We start from the raw sequence: 10,089 nt of genomic DNA on the forward strand, positions 1-10,089 counted from the left end.
TGTATATTATATTGTTATAGGTATAACATTTCTCGATTATTTCATTCATTTTTAACAAGATTATATGTAGCACAACACGTTGCGCTTATTAAGCGTACTTCCAGTCCGCTGGAAATAATGGCGACCGCTTAGTTAACATGTTGGAAAAACGTAAACTGCTAGGTGGCGGTCAGCAGAAAATCATACAACAGTTGCAAAGCTGCTTTCTTCGCTGAACGCTACCTATCTTTATCGTTCGTTGAATGTCAAAAAGGATAAACAATAAGTCAAATTCAATAAGTCAAATCAAAAAGATAAACAATGTCAAAAAAAAAACATACTATTAACACTGTTTGTGATCATTGAAATCATTTGAATAACATTGTTGGGGTTACGATATCATATATTTTCGAAAGATAGTTACAGTCATTATTTCGCATCTTTAGAATTAATTGATCTTTATAGATAATATTTTCATAAATAATTATAATTATAATAAGTATCATAAATTGATAGCAATAAGGTATACATTCAGATTATATACGTCATGTAATATATGTATTGTAGCATTCCAGTGGAACCATAATGCTATATTAGGTCTATTAGCTGTATATAATACTGTACAACTGATAAAGAAAATGTTAGAAAACACAAACACTACTGGCAGAATATTGCGAAAGATTTATAAACATTAGGATATGAGGTAAGTATAATTACTTTTTATAAGTTAATGAATCTGAAATCCTCGATATGGTATAAAATTTAACTAATGAATATTTTTCAGGTGACTTCTGATCAGACCAGATGGAAATTTAATGTACTGTTAAAGAAATATAAAGAATGTCTAAATCAGGAAGAAGTCCAATGACATTCGCTTATTTTAATGAAATGCAAGAAATGTTTGAACATCGGAAAAATATTAATTGCAACCACATAATCGATTCTTCATTTTTTGAGAGCAAAAGACAATCATCTTCATTCGTCGAATCTGATAAGCAAATATTAACAGCAACAAAAAGAAAACAAGCGGTATCATCTACATCTAGATCATCACCAACAAAACTTTCAATAATTGAATGTCAGCAAGAGTTATTAAATATGGCATCTTCTGCAACATCTTCTGAAACATCTTCTGAAACAAACATCAGTTTCTGAAACATTATCTTCTGAAACACCACTTTCTGTAATACCACTTTCTGTAATACCACCTTCTGTAATACCACCTTCTAAAGATAGAAAAAAAAGTCGACCTAGATCTGCAACATATGTTGCCAAGACTAAACTGGAACTAGAAAAGCAGTGGTTGGAACATCTAAAAGTATTAGGTATAAAAAATCAGAAGGAAGATGAAAAACTAAAAAAAATAGATGAGAGATTACAGTTAAAAGAAAAACAGTTATTATGGAAAGAAGAAGTAGTAAAGCGAAAGATGAAAAAGAAAGAAGAGAGGCACAGAGAACGAATGAAAATTGAAAATGAAAAATGCCAATTATTGAAATAATTAGTAGAATCAAAACATCTATTTTCTATGAACGATATTCTCTCATTTAAAAAATAAGAAAAGTACTGTTTATTAAAATTATATTTTTGATTATTTTAATTAAAAGTTATGTAAAGTTTAATAGAACGCAATATATTTGTAATTTAAAACTCTTCAAACAGATTCCTTTTTATTTTAGTATTTAAAAGTCATTATTTAATTGGAAAGTTTATGAGTTTAAATGAGTTTCTAAAAGAATTCCTTTATACCAAGTTGAATTTAAAGAAATATATATTTGTTTTAGACTAAAACAATTTCCAAAAATATTTTAGATACATTATTAAAAGTTACATGTTGTTAATAAATGTATAAGAGTTTTCAGAGTGATCTCATTTCAATAATAAGAATTATTAGTTTAATCAATATAATTTTGTTTCGTCAAAAGTCGTTATATAACGACTTTGTATTTGCATAAATGTATGCATGTTTTTTTTATTCTAAGCAAATACATTGAGTTACGTTTTTCGTAATAAGGTTTAAAAGATACGTGGACAAAGTATGCAAAGGTAATTTTATTTCTAAAAGTACAAATAAAAGTTTCTTATGAATATACATATGAGATGTGATATTATATTATCAGGAGACGCGATAGTGTCTCCGGCCATGTTCAACTATCCTAACTACTTTAGGATTAATGAAAATGAAAATGAAAGACACTACAAGTCTCTTATCCCGAGCCACGAAAGTCCATTTTTAGGGGGTACAGAACTACTAAAATATAAAAAATTTTAAATAGCACATAACACACCCTGAAAGGCGGCATCGCCACGAGTAATTTGCGCCAAAAAAAAAATAAAAGTCGGTGAAGCCGTTTTGGACATACAGGCTGTCGAAAAGTGATGATTTTCATAAAAAATGAAGTAACTTCTTCTTCTCTGTCCGCAGTCACATGCACCTCTCTTGTTTCTCACCTTTCACTCACATCTCCACCAACCTTGACCCCTCGCACCCCCTCCCCTCCTCCTCCCCCACCCCCATCCGCACCAAGCCTCTATTTTCCGCTTTATCTTACTCTCTTTCGTCCTCTCCCATCCCCTTTCGTCCTCTCTCACTCTCGCCTGCTGAAAGTGTCCGATGGTCACTCATTGTCAGAGTCGTGACCTTGACAATATGAGTCAGGGTCATTTTAATTTTTTAGGATAATAGCTTCGTAACGCGTGATGGGTGACAGCTACAACCTTCCGAAGGTTCGGTGTGATGACCTTCGTAATGTATGGGAGGGTCAAGGTCATCGGAGATGAACTGTGCATTTTAATTTTAATAATTTCTTAATGGGCAGCAGTCGCCTGCTAAAAGTGTCCGATGGTCACTCAGGGTCGTGACCTTGATAACATGAGTCAGGATCATTTTAATTTTTTAGGATAGCTTCGTAACGCGTGATGGGTGACAGCTACAACCTTCCGAAGGTTCGGTGTGATGACCTTCGTAATGTGTGATAGAGTCAAAGTCATCGGAAGTGTACTGTCCATTTTAATTTTTATATGTGTATCTTTGAGCGTGCTCTTTATTATTTAACATTTTAAATATATATTTTTAGTCATACAATTTGAACAATAGCACGGCATTTTGCTAATGTGGCCCTCTATGGATATTGATTACTCACGATATCTTTTTTTGTAGCTCTATGTTAATTTATTATATGTACTATTTTTAGTACTGTATAGCTTAACCATTTGGATTTCTTAAAAACGTCCATTTTAGGACGCGGCAATGGACTAAAACTGGATGAAATTAATACATTAAATAAATTTTAGACCACCATCCAAACAAAATGATTGTTATAAGAATATATAGATAGCCAATGAGAGCTCTGCTTTACATCGTCGCGTAAGAAAAAGCAGAGCTTTCATTGGATATCGCCCATCGCGTCTAGTGTGAACTAAGCGCATTAGAGACCCTCAAGTATCTCTTACGTTGTATCTCTTAGTCTCTCTAAGGGCCGATTGTTCCATCTTTTAGTAAAGTTTATCTGTTAGATAAGTAGCAAAATTACCCCATCACGCGGATTGCCAAATTTACTTATAACAGGTAAACTTTATCGAAAGAACAAGCGGCCCTTAGTATCCCTTCGCGTATCTCTTACTTGAGGATCTCTACTAGCCATCCCCTCCACTATAGGCCAGACTCTGGTATTCTAGAGACTCTATTCTCCCCACTGGTCTCTGACTGGGGTGCGTTCAAAATCGTCGTCCGGATTGTCACCCAGATGTTATTGTTTTATTCTTGTTGTTCACGAATAATAAACAAGGATAACACGACACCTGGTGGTCACGTGCTGACTGCACGTTGGAAGCAAAAGATTTCAAAATATTCTTAATATGGCTCAATCAGAATAAATCACTAAATAAAAGAAGGGCTACGAACCAATTATAATGTAAAATATTTAATAATTTAAAATTCGTACATACAAATGTTTCGACATCGATCGGGTCATTTTCAATATAAAAAACAAACAATATTACATAAATTATCGGAAAATTCGATCACATTATCATATCCAGTAAAAACGTCGGTTGTATTCGTAATATGCGGTCCATATGTAAAAATATCATAAAGGCGATCTCATCTCACCCTTCACAATTCTACAATCTTAAATTGTCTTAATGATGTAAGTTAGACGCCGAGAGGAAAACGCAATTAACAAAGTTATATTTAATAAAAAGTAAGCCATAATACTATTGGATATAACATTTATCCTCGACGATGTCAAGCGACGTTATCAAATGTTATTGTTGCTCGACTTGTCGCTTGCTGCGTACTGTCTGAACTAAGCTTTAATTTGGTAAATATTCGTTACCGGAGGTAACAAAAATAAAACTCCTTGTGCGATTTTAAAAAAAATTTAACGTCAAGTCAGCGAAAGCAACGCGAATAGCTTAGACAATTTTTTACATGAAATGGACATTTTTTAAATGTAAACATTTCCAAATGTAAACATACTTTGTACGTTGAATAACGTACATTTTTAAAACATTCGTACTACGTCCATGGACGTTTGGACCAGATTAAAACCAAGTCTGAATGTCCAATGGATATCGTGTACTGTCTGGGATGTCTGCAAAAGGTACCATGTCTGCAAAAGGCTGCGGTCCACTTGACGCTACAAACGCTTCGAAGCATTCTTTGATTAGTCAATTCGTAAAATTCTTTGTTCTGATTGAGCCCTCAAACGCTTTGAAGAGTAGTTTGTAGCGTTAAGTGGACCGCAGCCACAGACACCATGTCTGCAAAAGACACTGATGATCTGAATCTAGACTTTGAGGCAAATGCAGAATTACTGTTCTGTATGATATTATACGTTTTCGTACATCTTACCATCAAATCCTTCGCGAAAGAAGTGAAACGTTATTGATGGTAAAAGCCGTTTTGCAAGATTATACCCTTGTAGTCATTGACTGTTCGCGATAAAACGAGTCCGTCAACAGTGGCACCGTGGATGTGTAATTAGAATTTGGATTCAAAGAAAATGTACCCGCGAATACTACAGCTTACTGTCTTATCATACACGACCGCGTAATCGAATACAGCCCGTCCAACGTAGTACTCAAGATTACGTAAATTATCGTTGCCAAAAAAATATCCTCTCCTCTTTTCAATGTAAAGGATGAAAGTCAGACTCTCAAGTTACATATATTAGCCATCCAAAGCTGTACATCATCTAATATTGTTACTTGACCTCTGCGATCGTATGGGAACCGCTCCTTCGATGTTCCACGAATCCTGAATGTTCATAGTTGTATTACTATGACATATCTGATCAATAAATATTGTCAAAAAGCTCATGTATAGTTAAAATATACGTGAATATATAGTTTCATAAACGTATGTAGTTTCATAAATCTAAAAAATTTTAATTTAATTTGTCCAACAAATAGTTTGACTACAATGATGATTATTGCAAATACTTTGATCACTGATATGGCATTATACCATAGTCTCTTGATTATAGACTTAATGAATTATAATTAGGCGCAGTTTATTTAAATAGCCATTATAAATAGTTCTAACTATTGAAAGCTAGTAATAACTATTCATATACAAGGTGCCCCAGTGTTACATCCTGGTTCGCGTTTGTTTCGCGAGCACAAGACGTGACACGTTTCGGCGGAGCGCGGGTGCAGAGTGGGGCGAAGCCTTGGCTTCAGCTGAGTTTTGTTTTGGAGAGTTTTTGCTCGTGGGCAGGCTGCTGTCACCAGTGCCTTAGCTATCGGCACGATTTTAATATGAGTATCTTTTATTTTTATGTTTTAAATTCGCTTATTTCGCGGTGCCTTCGTGTACCTTATGTGTTAAAGAGAAAAATTTAGTAGAGAGTTAGGGGAATCGTCAGATTTTAGGTGCTCAGCGAATGTTGAGATAACTAGATCTCTCGCTTAAACTTATCATCACATAATTCTCCCTATCTACGCTCTATCTTCTCTTTATAGAAAGGCACAGGAAGGGGAAATAATATCACAGATGTGTGATATGTTTTAACTATTTTTATATTTATGCTACACCTTTGATTAGAAACTATACATGGGTTTCTCTTTACGGAAGTGATTAATTGGGGCCTAGTGGGCTTCCTCTCTGGGGCCACGTGAGGGGGGGATCGACTGGGCGGCGGTCCCCTGATTGGTTCCTCGACCGGTGTGTTCGTCGTTCCCTACGGTTGTCCCTTGGACAGTGGACCTCGCGGGGTCTTCCGTTTCTTCTTGGGTCTTTATATCGCGCAGTATCCCCCAGTGTTTTGCGGAGTCGAATTCTCCATTAGCATAGAGCGATTTTCTCAGTACACGGAGGTGGACGCGCCACCCTCCTCGCTTTCCCCTGGGGCGCTTACCCTTCGGCATCTACGAATATGCGAAATTGTTTCAATATTGAGGGGAGTGCGGAGGCCTCGACGCCATGGAAGGCGCTCGTTTGAGTTCCGTGAGATTTTTCTAGTCTTTCGGCGCTCAATTAAAAGGCGCACGTCAAGATTGGAGGTGAGGAGGAAGACTTCTTGTTGCCTGGGGAGACGCACGTTGAAGTCGGAGCCCGTTAGTGGAAAGAAGGAGGTTGCTTGCGCTTAGTGTAAGCGCTGGTATTCTTACCGTTTCTAGCGAGAGGATATGGAAAAGTGAGGATGATGAATCTGTGAACCCTTCGCTTATATATTATTGTTTTATGACCCCTCGCGGCAAAGGGGGTGTTTCTTCCTTTGTTTAGTCGCAAATTTTCTAGAATGTTCTAGAAAGTTCGAAAATATTCTATAACGATAATTTTATAATTACGATAATAAGATTGAAAGACCGCTAATGTTAAACATAATAGTTTTAAATTAAATTTAAATGAATTTACAATAGTTCAACATCTTAACGTTCTGACCGTTATGGCGCTTCTTAATTTAAAATTATTATGTTTAACATTAGCGGTCTTTCAATCTTATTGTTTATACACGCGCGCTGAGAAAATGCGTAACTCTCTATATATGCCAATTATTGCGAAGAATAATGCTAAGGTCTCGGTAGTCTAAAGGCTTAGGACGCTCGCACGGAATGCAAGAGATCCGGGTTCGACTCCCGGCCGAGGCATTATTTTTCGCAATAAGTTTTATTACAGTTTTTAAGTTGGGGAATTTGGGGGGATTATTAATATTTTCAAATTTGATTGCGTTGAAAGTCCGACAACCATATCGGCACGCAATTATCATTTCTGAAATTAATTCATTTAAATGAATTTACAATAGTTCAACATCTTAACTTTATAATTACGCTTTCGATCGCTCGATTTTCTTTAGTTTAGATGCGGCATTCTGTTCTAGGGATCGCGGTGCTCGTTTTGATGTACTTGGTCGTCGCTTTTCGCAGTTTGTCGTTAAATGTTAGATTCACTAGTTTCGTTTTCTTTAAGATTCAAAGTTGGTACTTTTTTTTGTTCAAGTAACGATATCTTTCAATTAGATAGAGTGACTAAATAACGAGCCCACAATCAATTGTAATTCCCTCATTCGTTGTGTAATTGAAAATATATTATTCTCTCTTTGCACAAATAAGAAGCACAAATAAGAAACTCTATTTATTCTTGAAAACCTTTCCGCAAGTATTCGAAAACATGTGCAAGTGTACGGAACACGCAGTTACTTCATGAAATAGTAACACTTATTACAATAAATTTTCCTATACCAAACTTTCTATTGTACTTATTTCATTATTCGCACCCATTCTTCAAAATTTCTGAATTTTTCATACTCAAGATGACGTGAAGGTTATGGTATTATAGGCCATTGGATTCGTCTCGACCTCAGCTATTACGCTATAACATATAAATGTATGTAGATAAAAATATGTAGTCCCATTTAAAAAAATATCGATGACCTTGAAGACTCTAAAAATATGACTTTGAGAAAGAAATAATTCCTATCATAATGTGTCCCTTCGAACCAAACAACTTCTTCCTTAGGCATTTTCGCGTATCTTAAAGGAGATATTGCCTTGTAACAGAGTTGCTGGGACACCTTGTATATGTAACTACTAAAATAGTGATCACTACGGATAATCTGATTAGATAATAAATAATCACTCCGTCAAAAACTATTAGAAAATTATTATTGCACATAATCAGATTAGTGGAATCAATAATTACTCCGTCACTATTGGAAAATGATTATTGCAAATGATCCGACTAGTGTAATCAATAATCACTCCGTCAAAATTGAGGAGTGATTATTGTGAATAATTCGATTATTGGATAATAAATAATCACTACTAAAGAGCGAATAATCACTATTAAAATCCAATAGTGATTATTGGTATTCCAATAGTTCATTTTCGTAAGGGAGTTAAAAAATCAATGACCTTGAACGTATGTTGTCAAGATCGTCGCCCTGAGTGACCTCCAACAGATTTCAGTCATCTTTCGTATTCATTAAGAATAAGATAGTAACAAAAAGGTTTAAAAAAATGACGTCTTATTTTTACTACATACAATGTTAAACTATCGCAAACTCTCCTCTTTTTACATAATGACTTTCCACGCAAAGAGAAGTCTACCCCACCTCCCACCTTCTGCCCAAGTGCATTCGATTTTCTACGCGAAGCAAGGTCTACCCCCCCCCCTCCTGCCCCTTTCTTACAGAGTGTAACGACTTTTTATAAACAGGAGGACGATGTCATGTAGACTTCGCTGTTTATGGAAAGTCGAATGTCTCTAAACAGAGAGCGGGGTGTGTGTGAACCTCGCTTTGCATTAGAAAGTCATTACACAAGGACGGGAAGGTGTGGGATAGTTCTTAATATTGTAATAGATATTATTTTGTAAACTTTTTTGTTAATATCTTTTTAACGAATAACAAGATTAGCGACGGCTAAAACCTATTGGAAGTCAGTTCGGATGATGATCTTAACAACACATGTTAAAATCATTGATTTTTGAAGGCGCTGACCTTTTGTAAATATTTACCCTTTTTTTAATATTTATTGCACTTTATATAAATATTTGAATATGTCTCATATTTTTATTAACATTCAGAAATGTTCCTCTTTTGAATGTTATCGCTAATTTTCAATTTTGAAATCAGCAAAAAATTAGAAAAAATTGTGAAGCTTATTAGGGGCATATAGGGTTCGGTTATCTCAATATAATTATTAATAATTGAATAATACGATGAATTCTAACCTGCGGACATTTATTTCGCAAAAATGAATTCTAACGCCAAATGCGATAGGTTATCATATACATTCCACAAATTTTCACAATTTAATATTATCTGCGATTACAAGAGGTCATTGATTTTTCGCAAGCGGACAATGAAACGAGGAGTACATTGCTATCACACAATATGGCGAACGTAATTGACGAATTTCATGCAGCATTCGCGCTTATCTACTGAAAATAACGTCGTCTCAAAGAAAAATTTCAAGAGAAACTGCACGTTAACGTTTAATCGAATGTAGTCTGTAGAATGATAATAATTTTGTTCTAATTTGTAAAAGCCATTGAAATATATGTCGAATATTTAAATTATACTTAAATAGCAAGTACATAAAGATGTTATTGTTCTCTTACTTCAAAAGTGATATACATTAATAACAATTTTCCAGAAAAAGGAAAAAAGCTAATTTCCAATTTAACTTATAATTATTGATTAATCAAATAATATCAAACAAAATTCTTAATGGGATCCCAAAGTCGTCTGTTTTACTAATTAAACGCAATAATTTTGGTAAAATAATGTCGCATATATTACTTTTATAGATTTAGAAATCCTTTTTCAGAATGAAAGTATATGTATGCATTAATACTAGTCCATAGTATGGAATTTGCTGAGAACGAAAAACGTTTTGGATTGAAATTCAAATCTTCTTTACTATTTCCTAGTCCAATACGACGTTTTAACTACTGTCAAATCATGAAAACATTTACTTGATATAAAAATTCTGTAAACTGTACTTACAAAATTATAGGCTACAAACTAGTAGATTACACGAAGAAATGACATAGAGTTAGATTCTTAGAATTAGATTTACAATTAAACATCTAATTCCTCACGATATTACAAAGCTTAATAGAAGAGCATATACCCGAGCAGAAATTGAACCTCATGGCTA

General features: G+C 34.6%; 1 long non-coding RNA gene across 1 annotated transcript in view; it reads left to right on the forward strand.

The window, feature by feature from the left end:
* Positions 1–1,132, forward strand: part of LOC108722355 (uncharacterized) — a 5,704-nt gene extending 4,572 nt beyond the window's left edge. The window contains exons 2-3 of the long non-coding RNA XR_001936607.1: positions 547–682; positions 764–1,132. This is a non-coding gene — a long non-coding RNA (uncharacterized lncRNA). The remainder of the gene's footprint in view (positions 1–546; positions 683–763) is intronic.
* Positions 1,133–10,089: the final 8,957 nt, after the last annotated feature.

This window comes from Mycetomoellerius zeteki, unplaced genomic scaffold (genome assembly GCF_001594055.1).
Source record: "Mycetomoellerius zeteki isolate Tzet28-1 unplaced genomic scaffold, Tzet1.0 scaffold200, whole genome shotgun sequence".
NCBI lineage: Eukaryota > Metazoa > Arthropoda > Insecta > Hymenoptera > Formicidae > Mycetomoellerius > Mycetomoellerius zeteki.